Source organism: Lepisma saccharinum, chromosome 26 (genome assembly GCF_977018435.1).
Source record: "Lepisma saccharinum chromosome 26, izLepSacc3.1, whole genome shotgun sequence".
Lineage (NCBI taxonomy): Eukaryota > Metazoa > Arthropoda > Insecta > Zygentoma > Lepismatidae > Lepisma > Lepisma saccharinum.
This window is the reverse complement of record NC_139254.1, coordinates 61,452,797-61,467,653: the sequence shown is the minus strand read 5'-3', so window position 1 is coordinate 61,467,653 and position 14,857 is coordinate 61,452,797. Positions and strand designations below refer to the sequence as shown.

At 39.0% G+C, this 14,857-nt stretch overlaps 1 protein-coding gene across 2 annotated transcripts in view; it reads right to left on the bottom strand.

Moving 5' to 3' along the window:
* Dh44 (corticotropin-releasing diuretic hormone 44) overlaps positions 1–14,857 on the bottom strand; it is a 618,074-nt gene that overhangs the window by 90,998 nt on the left and 512,219 nt on the right. For both annotated transcript variants that reach the window (XM_083112447.1, XM_083112448.1), the window contains exon 3: positions 9,582–9,630. The gene's annotated coding sequence lies outside the window, so the exon portion shown is untranslated. The remainder of the gene's footprint in view (positions 1–9,581; positions 9,631–14,857) is intronic.

The following is a 14,857-nucleotide window of genomic DNA, read 5'->3' as shown; positions in this document are numbered from 1 at the left end:
AGACACATTTTCAAAATTTGCCTGGGCTGTGCCACTCAAATCCAAGACTGGAACATGTGTTACAGAAGCCTTCAGGACAATCATCAATCATTCAGGAAGATCACCGCGCTATTTGCAAACAGATAATGGCAAAATTCAGTGTTTCAACAATTTATTAAAAGCCAGGCAATAAAACATTATTCGAGTTACAGTGACCTCAAAGCCTCAATTGTAGAGAGATTCAACAGAACCTTAAAAAATCTTATGTATAAACAATTTACACTGCAGGGTAATTATAAATGGCTTACAATCCTTCCAGAACTTCTACATAAATATAACAACTCGGTCCATTCCACAATCAACATGAAACCCTCTGAAGTAACTTCATCTGATGAGCAAAAATTGATCAGGACTGTTTATTATCCTAGATACCAGCCAACAACAAGAAGGGCCAAATACAGGGTGGGTGATCAAGTAAGAATCAGCAAATATAAGCACTTATTCAAAAGAGGCTTTACAAGAAACTGGAGCACCGAATTATTTACAGTAGTTCAAGTTAAACCCGGGACCCTTAACACATATATAATAAAAGATCACCGAGGAGAAATTCTCAAAGGCAGGTTCTATGAACAAGAGCTCAGCAAAACTAAACAGCCTGACACATATCTCATAGAAAAAATTATCCGCAGAAAAGGCAACAAGTTACTTGTCAAATGGCTGGGTCATCCGGAAAACAGCTGGATCGATGCAGACAAAGTGATAATATGAGCACCTGGGATGTTATAAAAAGGCTGCCAGAACCTGAACAACAGAATAAGAGAAATGGCAACTTGCTGCCTGATAATATTAGGTGTCTTATTGTTGGGCCATCTGCTTGTGGTAAAACTACACTAATGGTTGATAATTTTTTATTGGCACCCAACTGGTTAGACTGGAAAAACAGGCACTTGTATGTTTTCTCTAAGAGCTTGGAACAATTAAAATATCAGCAGCTGATGAAGCTATATGATGGATTGGATATTGCCACTTTTGAATCAGATGTTAAGCCACTCCATGAATGTCTCGATAATTCTGTTGTTGTGTTTGATGACATTATACTGGATAATCAAAACAAGGTTAGAAATTTCTTTACACAGGGGCGGCACAAAAACATTGATTGCTTCTACCTGGCACAGACTTTTTCTAAAATTCCGAAGCAGCTGATCCGAGACAACAGCAATTTTATATGCGTGTTTCATCAAGATCATACCAACCTCAAACACATACACGATGAATATGTAGGTGGGGACTTGAGCTACAATGATTTTTCCAAGTTTTGCAGTAGATGCTGGAACCAGGACAGTTATGGGTTTGTCACAATTGATATGACAAGAACACCCAATAGTGGCAAATACAGAAATAAAATCAACGATTTTCTAGACGTTGAAACATATATAAATAACCATGAAACGACCAGTCATTGATGATCTTAAGTTAAGAGATTATCTTGTAAAAAGATTCAAGGGATGGAAATCAGAGAACCGAGGAATTTATGAAAAACACAAACAAACAGAACAGCCTGTAATTGATGCTATTAATAATTTAGGTAAGAATATCAAAACTGTTACAGAGCAAAATCAAGATTTGATCACAGAGCTTGTGCCTGTAGCTGCAAGGAACATATTAGATTATCCATTCACCCCACTTTCCAGTATTCATACACCTAGTCCTGTTGCTCCTAGAAGAATTGAGGCTAGTCAGGATCCTATTGAATTGGGTCTTCTTGCTCAAAAATATTTAAGCACACCTAAAGACAACAAAGATGAGGTGTTTGGCTTATATGCTGACACAGAGCTTGATGGGAGCATCATTCATAGAATTGGCAATTTCAGAGTAACTTTTATGGGGGATGATATAATTGTTTATTCAGAATCTCGTCTCGGAGAAAAAGGTGGTTTTGTTAAGTACCCCGGAACACCTGGATTGTGGGAACTGATGACTAGGAAAAGGCCTGGCAGCTATACAGATCAAGATTATGAACATTACAAAGAAATATTAATAAAATCAGATGCTCTATACCAGAACAATGATCCCACACAAAAAAGAGTCAAGTCGAGCAGTGGGGCAAAATACAATAATTTAATCAAACCCATATGGTCGCAGATCAAGACTGGCAGTGGAATCAAACAATACAACACCCTGCCCAAAGAATTTGTGTGGGTTGATGATGTCAGGAAACTTGTAGATAGGTTATTGGTGATAGCTGGGGAGGAAAATGCTGGGAACCACAATTTTTACAATGAAAAGGTTGGAATTATGGACATGATAAGCACAAAATTGTCTAATTTTATAGTGAATGACCCTAAGGGGATTGGATATCTCATAAAAATTATTAATACTCTACCCCCTAAATTTTGGAATATTTCTGAGGGTCGGGGGCTTGTTAATGACATTATAAACAAGCTGCCATTTGAACTACACATTCCAGGCTATCAGTATTGTGGTCCAGGCACAAAATTGGATCATAGATTAAACAGAGGGGATCCTGGTGTAAATCCCCTAGATGCTGCTTGTAGAGACCATGACATAGCATACAACACACATTCTGATCTTGACAAGAGACATGTTGCAGACAAGAAATTAGAAGAGGCTGCATTTGGTAGATTTGTAAGCAAAGATGCTTCTTTAAGTGAGAGAATATCAGCATTGGGAACCACCATAGCTATGAGCACCAAACAAAAACTGGGGTGGGGGTTGTAAATAATAAACCTACAATGAAGGCCAAGGGTGTTATGTATCAGATACCTTATGCAGGTCTTAAATCTCTTAAAACTATTGATAGTCTTTTGACCAAAAAGCAGCGCAAGAAAAAAAGCTCTTGTATTGCAAAGGGACATGGTATGAAATTGTTGCTTAGTACCCCCCAATTAAAAAAATTACAGCAATCAAGAAAAAAATTGCATACAGGGGGTTTCATATTTACTATCCCTGCCATCTTAGCTGCTCTCGGGGCTGTGGGGAGCTTGGCTGGGGGATCAGCTGCCATAGCAAAAACAGTAATAGATGCCAAGAAAAATAGGGCAGAATTAGATGAGCAGAGGCGCCATAACCTGGCCATGGAGAAAAAGGGCAAAGGTGTTAAGAGAGCCATGAATAAGTTTAAAAAAAACAAGAGCCGCTTACAAACCAAGATATTGAAGCTTTAATCAAGCCACTGGGCATCAAACATTTTAGGGGTGTGTACATGTCTGATTCTTTACCAGAGCAACCACTCAACAAAGAGTGTGGCATTGTTAATTTGGATAAGTACAAAAATCAGGGCACTCACTGGACCTGTTATCTTAAATATTTAAAAGATGAGGCATTTGTGTTTGATTCATTTGGAGGTGTTCCACCTGAAAATTTAGTAAAATATCTAAAATCACCTAATCTTTATTACAATAATGCCCGTGTTCAGAACTTCAAAGATGTTAATTGCGGACATTTGTGTTTATCTGTTCTTAGATATATGTCTCAAATAAATAAACCATCAATTGAAAATTTTCAAAAGGCCTTGTGGTATCTGAAACATCATGGGGGTATTCCATCTCACCAGCCAAAATTCAATATTGAAACTCAAATTACATGATGACATAGTGTATCCCAAAACAATAGCTCTCAGAGCATTTTACGGCATGTACTTGATCCCTAATATTACACACCACAACAACACAATTGCAGTAGGGGATCAAAAAATTGTCATCACTCCAGGGCAATATAATCTGTCCACTCTAAATGCTCAATTACCCAGAGGTATAGTGTTAAGTCAAAATTCTGTCACTCACAGAGTAGAGATTGTATCTGCTACAGAAACAGTGGATCTGGGTACTATAGGAGAGCTGTTAGGCTTTGAGAACAACACAAAACTTGAAGCAGCCATCAAACACACTGCTATGAATATACCCAAATTCTTAGCCATAGAGACTCTGAATATTCACTGTAATGTGGCGGAGGGTATGATCACCAAATCAAATGGCATAGGCACTCACAAACAAACTGGCATCATTGCAACATTCAAACCTAATTCCGAATTCATGGAGCCAATCATCTACAATCCATCCCCAACATTATATTTTCCTGTGTGCCACAATAGAATAGATTACCTTGAGTTGATGGTCACTAATGAAAAAGAAGAATTAGTTGATTTTGCTGGAGCCACAACAACTGCTATCATAGAGATTAATATTTAAATAAAAATACATACAATGGAAAATATTGAGAGTTATGAGCTACAATCATTCCCTCCAAACAGGAGGACATTTGCAAATTTAAATCAACCCAACACTGAAATTGAGGTTGATCTTGATGTAGGGGATGGATTTATACACCCTCACAGAGCAGATCTATACATCAAATTTGATGTTGTAAAGCTCGATGGAACAGATTATCCGGCAAATTCAAATATAAGACTTGTAGACAATTTTGTACCGCATCTGTTCTCTGAAATTGAGATCAGAAAGCATGGCGTTGTTATAAACAGAATAGATTATCCCGGCATTACCTCCACAGCTTTGGCCACACTAAAATTATCCAAAACCGAGGCTTCTTACTACAGAATCGGTGGATTTGAAGCTGGTGATAAGATATTAACCAAGAGCCACACTGTACTGTTCCCCATGCGCCTATTGCCAGGATTCTTCTCGGATTACAAAGAAATTATGTGGAAGGGCGGGTTAAGAATTACATTTAGAAGAGCTGCAAATGATAATAATGCATTGATGAGGTACAGTACATTAAACTCTACAGGGGAAGCTTTGCCTAATACCTTACCTGACGCAGGAAAATGCATTATTCAGACTATGGAGTTAAGAATCCCAGTTGTTGAATATGAGGCCAGTTACGCTCTTAAACACAAAGCAGATATAGTAAAAAATCCACAGATTCCTCTGCAATTTTACACATATCAATGCGTACAGAAGCCCGCATGTGGCACATATTATGAATTTGATGCCACAAATTCATTCTCCAGTATTCAATACGACATGCCTGATTTCGTGGTGGTACTGTTTCAGACCGGAAGACACAATAATCAGGAAAAAAATTCAAGTAGATTTGATAACTGCAACATCAAGAACATATATCTTAAAAATGGCAGAAATGAGGTATTTCCTAGAGAAAATTATAATTTAGACATGTCCAAGGATGATTTTCTTAAATTATATGAGGCTTTTTCTTCCTTCAAGCGCGTCACTACTGGCAATACTGACCTGTACTACACACTAGATGAATTCAAAACACAGAGACCCATGTTTGTAATTAACACTTCAAAAAGGAAACAAGTTGTGGTTAATGACAGGACAAACATTAAAATTATCTGTGAATTTCACGAGGCATTACCTGAAGACACAATATGCAGTGTTATTCTTATAGGTGAAAAATCATATGTTTATGATGTGAGAAATGAGAGAGTTACAGAGCAGTTCTAGAAGCACGATTCAGGGCTTCCCCCATGGCTTCCCCCATGCCTCGTAATCAAGAGGTCCCGGGTTCGATACCCAGTAGAGGCACAAGTAGTTTGGATCCCACTTTAAAACTGTAGGGCCAGTCCCGATTAGCCTTACTGTGCATAAAATAGACTTAAAACAGCAACTCGAACTAGAAACACGATTTAAACACAGAAACCCTTTGGATATAAAACAATACTTTACCGTCAGTTACCTACCCATTTTATACCACCTCTGTTCGTAGCAGATACCTATCCAAAATACAAAAGAAATACAGAAATATTGCAATAATTATTCTATAAGTTACAGACTTATGTACAACAAGACCAAGCCTAAATGCAATTCAGTTTGCAATGACAATATCCAGAAGACAATTCCTCAATATGATGGATGGTCCCTGAAAGAGTACATAGTATAGATAAGAATTTCTCTTTGAGTTCCATGACAAATGACATGTAATTTCCCTCGGAAAAGGCACAATAGAGGTAATATCAACAGATATAATCTAATGACGATGAATAGCTCTGAAAAGACGCAGTATAGATTATATCTGTTGGCATACAACCCCCGGCCATGCATAATTTATTGTTGGCCGAAACATGGAACTGATCAAAAAGATTAGAAAAAGCATGCAATGTTTACTTGACCTCCATTCTAATGTATTGATCAGGCAGTTTCGGCCGTATTGTTGAGCTCCTACATAACAAAACTCTGGTGATTCTTAAAAGAGAATAGAGAATTTTTTATCTGGGAGCTATCAACAGAGCAAAATCTCACGTATGGAATACCACATCTCTCAGGACTCGAACCCAAAGCCCCTTGTTTACAAAACAACAATATTAACATTTTGCCATCAGATTTTATGAGGACTCAAACCCGAACCTTTTTGATTACAAGGCAATACACCACACTCCACTCGGTCTCAGAACCCAATAGATATCAATTCAAGATTCCTGGGATTTTGACAAAATAAGCTTAATTTCTGGTATGGTCAAAAATTGACAAATTTATGAACAAAAATCTGGCTGATGCAACTTTTATAAGTATGTGCAAATCAATCTGAAGAGCTCGTACTTTCTGAATGGCGTTTTTACAAAAATCTTGGATTAGGCAAGAGTTCCACACTTGCTCAAAAAGCTCATATGGACATGTTGAGCCTGTTTTAAGTGTAGCAAAGCTGCTTGAGGGGGGCTCGTACTTTCCGGTCCTGTCCGTACCGTAAAACCCACTACTTATAATAGAAAATGGAAGTTGAGATTTCAAAAAATGTAGGGCACCCTTCAGGTAAGTAAGTTTCTCGTACGGCATGGGTGAGCTAGGGTTAAAACTGGTAGCCTTGGAGCAGACGAGCACTGGACAACCATTTCGCGACGATTCGGGTCGTCCATGGATAAGAAATGCCACCAGAACGGCGACTGGGCCAGCGGTCAATTAGACAATGTCACGGCTATAGTTTCCCCCTTGATTTAGAACATTTATTACTCAGAAAGTACGATAAGTAGAGACAAGTGTTTTTTTAGAAATTTCACCAAAATTCAAAACGTTTTGTTATGTTAGGCGTAGACATGTATTTTCGAAATGTCTCCAAAAACCACAAGTTTGTTGCTCTATTCATAATCTTCAAAATATGTGTCACTGATAATGTATAAACGATATCCTTTTTTCCCCATGTATTACACAACATCTTCTCAGTCACTGCCGCTAACACGATGCAATTTATGTAAAATTTTAACCACCGTGCTTTGAGCAATTCCAGGTTCTCTTGATTTCCGGGAATTGCGTTAAATGGCGGGCCCTGCGTCCACAGTCCCTTTACTCACAGCAGGATTACTCGTTCTGGGCATGTCACCAACACTGCCAGTCTCCTTAAACTTTTCATATACACCATGCTTTGATGTTTTTAATAGCTGGAGGGTTTCGTCCATGCTCCATTCTGAACTGTCTTTGCAATGTCACCGGAGATTTACTTTCGTGGTCCTACAGAACACGCTGCGCTTTCTCCTTCATGGACGCCACGTTGAAACAGATGATCGCAGCGTCGCTTGTGGTTTTCATGTAGGAAGCAAAAATTGTCGTGAGTTTGCAGAGTGAAAAAATAGGAACGTCAGATTGAGTGAATTTCTTAGAAGTATTCACTGTATTTGATAAAATCTTGAGTAGGGCTATGGATGGCCACAGCATTATGATCTCTAACTTTTATAGATTCATTATAAGATACAATTTTGCTTAATCCGGAAAATACTTTGGGCTCACTCTATAGGCGTAACTTGGCGGGGGCAAAGGGGGGGGGGGGGGCACTTGCCCTCTCCCGCAAATGTTCAGGTCTCTTAAAATATCCAAGTTAAAAATACTTTTGTTGACATCCTAAGACCTACATAATAATATTTATGATTTCGCAAATGTAACAGTTTAGCAAATAATCTTGGACGCTACCCCCCAAAAAATTAAGCCTCAAGTTCGTACCTGCCCCCACCCCCCAACTTACGTCCAAGTTACGCCATCTCACCCCAATATACACACATGCATACATACATACATACATACACACAGTGTTTTTTTTTCTGGTGGTGTTCAAGTGTACGCCGTACCGGCACTTTTTATAGGTGCAAATAAAAATAACATTTAATTTTAAGGAAGGATTTGATTGATTTGTTGTTTTAAGTCCACTTTATACACAGTAAGGCTAATCGGGACTGGACCTACAGTTTAAAGTGGGATCCGAACCACTTGTGCCTCCACCGGGTATCGAACCCGGGACCCCTTGATTACAAGGCAATGACACTACCACCGCGCCATCGGGGAGGCCCTTTTAAGGAAGGAAAACTGTGTACATGGTTGCACATTTCTCAACATACCACAATAACAAAACATCATGAAGGGTACTGTGCTGTTTGACGTCGCATTTTTACAACCTTGGTTAATCGCAGTGAAGAGGATGTATGATGATTAAGTTAAATTGGTGAAGGGAGACTCACAAATATCACCCAAACTCAGGTAAGAAGCCGGTAACTTAGATGGCGAGATCCAAAGTGGACCACTTAAAGCTCTCGACCACTGAGCAGGCATGTTACTTCTGAAGCCAATACTAAATATTTCACATTTGTGCATAAAATATGAAAGAATGTGCAAATTTGTTTTTAGGCTCGGTATCTTTTTCTCCCCAAACTGCAACCTAATATATCAAGAATATGTAGTTTGGTTTTTAAAAGATTCACGTCAGATAGCGCTGAACGTAAACTTTGATCTATCACCTATAATTTAATTATAAAATACTGTATATTACACTGGGGAACAAAAAATAGATTTTATTTTGTGGCATAAAGTTTAATAACAGTTTCAGCACACAAAACAGCTGTGATTGCCAATTGTATGATTGGTTCAGTTGAATTGACTCCAGTTATAAAAATAAACACACCATGGAAAATGTAGGAGGTAAAATTACTCCACGCTTTTCTCGGTAATATTAAACTTTGATAATGGGCTGAAATTCGCATTAAGAAACTTATTTATTTATTTGTAAATTGTTGCTAGGCAACTTATGAAGCATTGCTAGGCAATATATCTCTTAATGTTGAATTTTGTAGTATAACTAAGCGAAATGCGTTTAATGAGAATACATTGGAAATATGAGTTCCTCACGTAGTAAGTGTTTCAATAACCCAAATTTTTTTGCTATATATGTGGAATATATTGTCTACCATCACAGAGAAGAAATATCATGGATGTAGTGAGAGATTTGTATCAGGCTTATTTTTCCAAAAATCTGGGACAACAGAATAAAAAATGGGTCCCACATATAGTTTGCAAAACTTGTTTGGAATCACTTCGTTATTGGGGCCAAGGCGGACGAAAGGGACTCAAATTTAGAGTGCCCATGACATGGAGTGAAACAAAAAATCATGTAAATGATTGTAATCACAAAAATAAATATTAAATTGTTGTTGGAAGTTCATTTATATGTATGACTTATGTTTCCGCCATTTTGGTTTAGTTGCATTTATTTCATAAATTAGAGCCAATTCAAGAAATATATTATTATATCATTATTCAGCAGCATGAAATCGCCCTAAATTAGCTCTCAAACACTGTGCCGCAATTTCACTGTTCCCCAGTGTTATTTAAAAGTTAAGCAACACTTACTTCAGCTGGTTGAGCAGTTTGGAATTTGTTCCTTAACAGGGGAATGCGCCTGAAATGAACAAGAAAATAACATTAACCAAATAATAATATTAAGTTATATTTATTAATCTCTAATTAATGTTAAAGTTGATATTGAATATACTCTCAATATTTTGATAGGAAAATAGGACCAGATAATAAAAACGACTTCATTTTTAAGAGAATGAAGCTCAAGAGATTGTGGGACCCTTTGGTACGCCTATGATCCTTCCGTGAGTGTGTGTGCGTGTGCGGAAGTGTAGCAAATGTGTGAAGAAAATCAAAAGTTCCTCAAGTGCAATGAAATAAGATTTCCAGGCAACGAAAAGATATCTGGTTATATTCATCTCTTTTCTGCATTTAATTGCGATGGTGAGAACTCATCTTTTATACTATAACGCTTCATAAGTTTTGGGGTAACATTTCATGGAGGATTCGGGTATTTGAAGATGCGTGTAAATGAAATAATGTTTCCTGTAAAATTAATACTTCCATCGAAATTGGTAAATTATGTAGTCTATATATACATTTGTGTGTGGGGAGAAGGGGGTGGATACTTTAAAAATTTACGCACAATCAACTGCTATCCGAAGTTCCAGGTCCTCCCCGATGGCGCAGTGGTAGCGTTGCCGCCTTGTAATCAAGGGGTCCCGGGTTCGATACCCGGTGGAGGCACAAGTGGTTCGGATTCCACTTTAAACTATAGGCCCAGTCCCAATTAGCCTTACTGTGCATGAAGTGGACTTAAAACACCAACTCAGCAGCTATCCGAAGTTCCGAGGTCATCACACGCCACTGCGTTAAAGAGCTTGAAATCTGAAATACTTAGATGTTAGGATTATCAGACTTGAGCATTTGTGCAACACGTCAGCGCAGTCTTCAATTTTCAAATGGAAGTACCTCTTGCCTCTGTGTTTTACTGCAAATTAAACATAAGAAATGTGTAAAAATAGTTGCTGCAGAAATTTTTTTTCATTTAGAAGGAAGCAGCCGTGGGCACCCACCCACATGGACACTTGACCTACTCTGGAAAAAAAATGTGCACATTTCTTTTCTTGTGTCTTCTTTCTAGCTTCTCGCCTTCTATTCTTCTTTAGTATTTCTTTCATCCTCTCCTTTTGATATATTTCTCTGTTTTATCCCTAATGCAACGTCTCGTTTCTTCTTCGCACTCTATCGCTTTCTTTTATCTCTCTCTCTCTCTCTCTCTGTATTTTCCTTATTGTTTCTTTCTCTCTCTGTGTCTCTCTCTCTTCCTCTCTCTTGTTTCACGTTCTCTGTCTCTCCCTTTCCCCTCTCCCGTCTCTTTCTCTCCCTGTCTCTCCTTTTGCGTTATTTTTCCTTTCTTTTCGTACTTCTCAATTTCTCTGTCTCTCTCTCTCTCTCTCTCTCTCTCTGTCTCTCTCTCTTCCTCTCTCTTGTTTCACTTTCTCTGTCTCTCTCTTTCCCCTCTCCCGTCTCTTTCTCTTCCTGTCTCTCCTTTTGCGTTAATTTTTCCTTTCTTTTCCTACTTTTTAATTTATCTCCTCTCTCTCTCTCTCTCTCCTCCCTCCCTCCCTCCCTCCCTTAAAAATTTTCCTTCTATGACACGTGAACATACCCCTCTAAAGACACAAATTTCCGAACACTCCACCTCCACCATCACGTCTAGAAAATTTCCTGAAGGAGCCCATGAAAGCAGCTGTTAATATTTTACCCCTGGGTTCAAATTCTATTGGAGCCATTGCCTAATGGGAAAACTGTAGCAAGGCACTTTCTGCTCCCTTAGAATTCACGTAGAAGGACACATTTTATGTATACTTACATATATGAAGTATTGTTTGTGCCGATCTTGCCCCCAAAATTTCCCTTGCCTCCCCCCCCCCCCCGAAACTTATCTCAAGTTGGCGCCTCTGAGTGTAGCGAATGAGAAGGAAAAGCGTACTGAACTCTAAATGGAAATAGTTTCGCACCTCGACACGGATGTCATCACTTCAAGTATTATCCACCTCGATATATAGGGAAAATGAGAATTGAATAGTCTTTCTGCGAAACAATCCCGAACATTCCAGAACGTGTTCCCTGAGAGGTCACGTATTAAAAGTTACAGCAGTTAGCAATCTCTTTACGTAAACGTTTCGTGCACTAATTTAATCTTCGGATGACGCAGAAGCAAGTGCGATAATATCTTACATCACGCCTTTACACTCGAAACTTTTACGTAGAGTTTTGCTCGAGCGCACCCAGAGATCAAAAATACCTGTGCCTATACAGAGCTGTCACTTTCTTCATTTCCCCAAGTGCATTCAGAAGAGATGTTCCAGGGAAAGAAGATTTCGCGGGTCACCGCGTTCCTTCTCCTGCCGGAGTCCAATTCACGTCCTCCCAGCATTCCGGAAGTTCCGGTGCCCTCGCGGTCTCTCTACGTGCGCACACATCAAAGGGAAAGTTCAGCGGAATTCCGCGTGTTGTTGGTGCAGATCGGTGAGTTATCGCCTCCAGGCATTCCTATAAACCGAAGCTTCTCGGGTTTATTCAATTAACCTTCCATCGACACACTTTCCAAAGGGTGCTTGGGAACGGAATCCTCCTTAATGAGTTATAGTAGGCGAATAATATTCATTCCGTTTCCACTTGCAAACCCTCTCATCATTCTAAATCACAGATTATCTGAGAAGTTATTTTAGATTGGGAATAATTCTATCACTATCCTTCTAATTTCTTATGTATAAGCTGTGCTTCTTAAGTTACATTTAATATATCAAGAATTCGCCTCATTTCCTATTTCAAGCCTTTGGAACTACATCTGACCAACCACCATCAGTCATTCTTTCCCAAGCAGGTGAACGGACTTTGCATCTGATTGATCATAGGCGTGCGCAAACCCTCTGATTAGGAGGGGGGCGAAAGCTTTGATTAATGTTCAATCGAAGAAAGAAAAACCTTATTTCATCTTTCTGTATTGGTGGGTATGGAACAGGGGCGAATACATAGAGTGTGTCGGGACCCGTCGAAAATCACTGAATTAGAAGAATTCAATCTTCTATGGTACCAAGATTCCCAATAGCGCGGTGGTAGTGTCATCGTCTTGTAATGAAGGTCTCCCGGGTTCGATATCCGGTGGAGACACATAGTGGTTCGGATCACACTTTAAACTGTAGGTCCAGTCCCGATTACCCTTTCTGTGAATAAAGTGGACTTAAAACAACAAATCAACCAATCAATAAATTCTATGGCACCAACGTTCCTTTGCTCCCTTTTGTAATTTCCATCTCTGTGGTTCAGAGACTTGAATTTTACATGTAAACATGGTTTCGTACAGCAGATTGGAAACAATTCAAAATTGAGTTGGACAGTTCAATTTTATAGGAAACTAGCTGATTACCCGGCCTTGCGTGGGTATTTATTTATCCCAATCTTGTATTAGACAGGGAAATAATGAATTCTAACTATAGTGTAAAATGTAACTAATTTTATTTAAAGGTATTTGAAAGTATAAGTACAGTATACAAATTATAAAGTAATATCTTTTACAAATTCACAATAATATTAATTTAACTCAAAACTTCATTATAAACAATATTTTTATTTCATATCCAGGAGCAAGAATAAATAAATTGAACAGCATTGGGAGTGTCATTATTCATCTTAGCGACGCCGAAAGCTATGGGTTCCACACTAATATCGGTCGTTTCTTAATATTTTGAAATGTCACCACCTTCCCACCCTCACCTTTAGGGGTGCCAGGGGTGTGTTACCCCCACAGTATTTCATTCCAGATTGTAAGTTATATGTGTACGAAGTTTGGTTTAAATTGCTCCAGGCGTTCGAGAGTTATGGCGGAACATACATACATACATACATATATGTTACACGTACAGTTACGGACACTTCTGGGTTGTAACGATTCCATTGAAATTTAATGGGATTGTTACGACCCAGAAGTGTCCGTGACTGTACATCCATTTATATATATATATGGTGATTGGTAATTCGACGTATTCCTGGAAACGGGTAATAATAGAGCACATTTGCAACAAATTTGACCCTATGCACCGGAGGTCTCGGAAATCTATGGGTTTCGAGTTATTGTAGTTTGTAGATTATATTGACATATTCCGACTTGCGACCAAAAAACTACTAATTGTGAAGAAACTACTACACACTGGATACTTAATGGACACGTTGCTAACAGCTGACGAATGAGTGACTACTGGGGAAAAATTCATGCCCAAAATTTCCATACACACAGAAAGAAACAATCATTGATGCACACGTCATGAAGAAATTTCGAAATTATCGTTTAAATCGAAGAGGATTACTCAAAAAATTGTAACACACTTAGCGTAAACATTACGGACAAAACTTCCCCGTTTCATAAGCTCTCCAAAAAGATACAAATGTTGTCAACTGGCACACGGGTTGGGGGAAAAATCTGAATAAAAAGCGGAGAAGGCGCGTTGTAGACCTCTACATACCGGTACTACATACCGACACTGAAGACCCCCATCACCTGACAAGAAATCTGTGGACGGACGAATCCAAATTCGACCGCGATGGTATAACGAATTTTCATTATGCGCATTTTTGGGCCCCTAAGGGTCATAACCCAAGAAAATGTAAAGAAAATGCTCACTAGAGAAAATTCTCACTAAATGGGAATCATCCACAATCATGTGATCGGGCCATTCTTTCTGCCACAAAACCTAAACGGCGTTACCTACGAAAACTTCCTAAGGGAAGAATTGACGACGTTGCTGGAGGATGTGCCGCTCGCCACAAGATGGGGTATGATTTACCAACATGATGGCTGCCCAGCCCACTATTTCCGGGGTGTGCGACAGTTGCTGGACGACAATTATCCCATGCAATGGATTGGTCGAGGCGGCCCGAAACCCTGGCCGGCGAGGAGTCCGGTTTTGACGCCATGCGACTTTTGTCTACAGTATAGAGTTGAGAGAGAGAATTGTGACAGCAGCTCAATACATAAGAGACAGAGTGTCAACGCGAGTGACTGTGTCTGAAGTACGCCGCAGGCTGCGTGCTTGCATACGTAACGGAGGGAGGCAATTTTAACAGGATTTGTAGTTTTTGTAACAGTTAATTCTGACAACCTGGAATCATGAGAATGGTAAATAACATTATTATTTCACTCATTTTCGTTCCTTTATTTCTCACAACCGACAACTTCTTTTCATTTTACAAAGAGGTCTACAACGCGCCTTCTCCGCTTTTTATTCAGATTTTTCCCCCAACCCGTGTGTCAGTTGACAGCATTT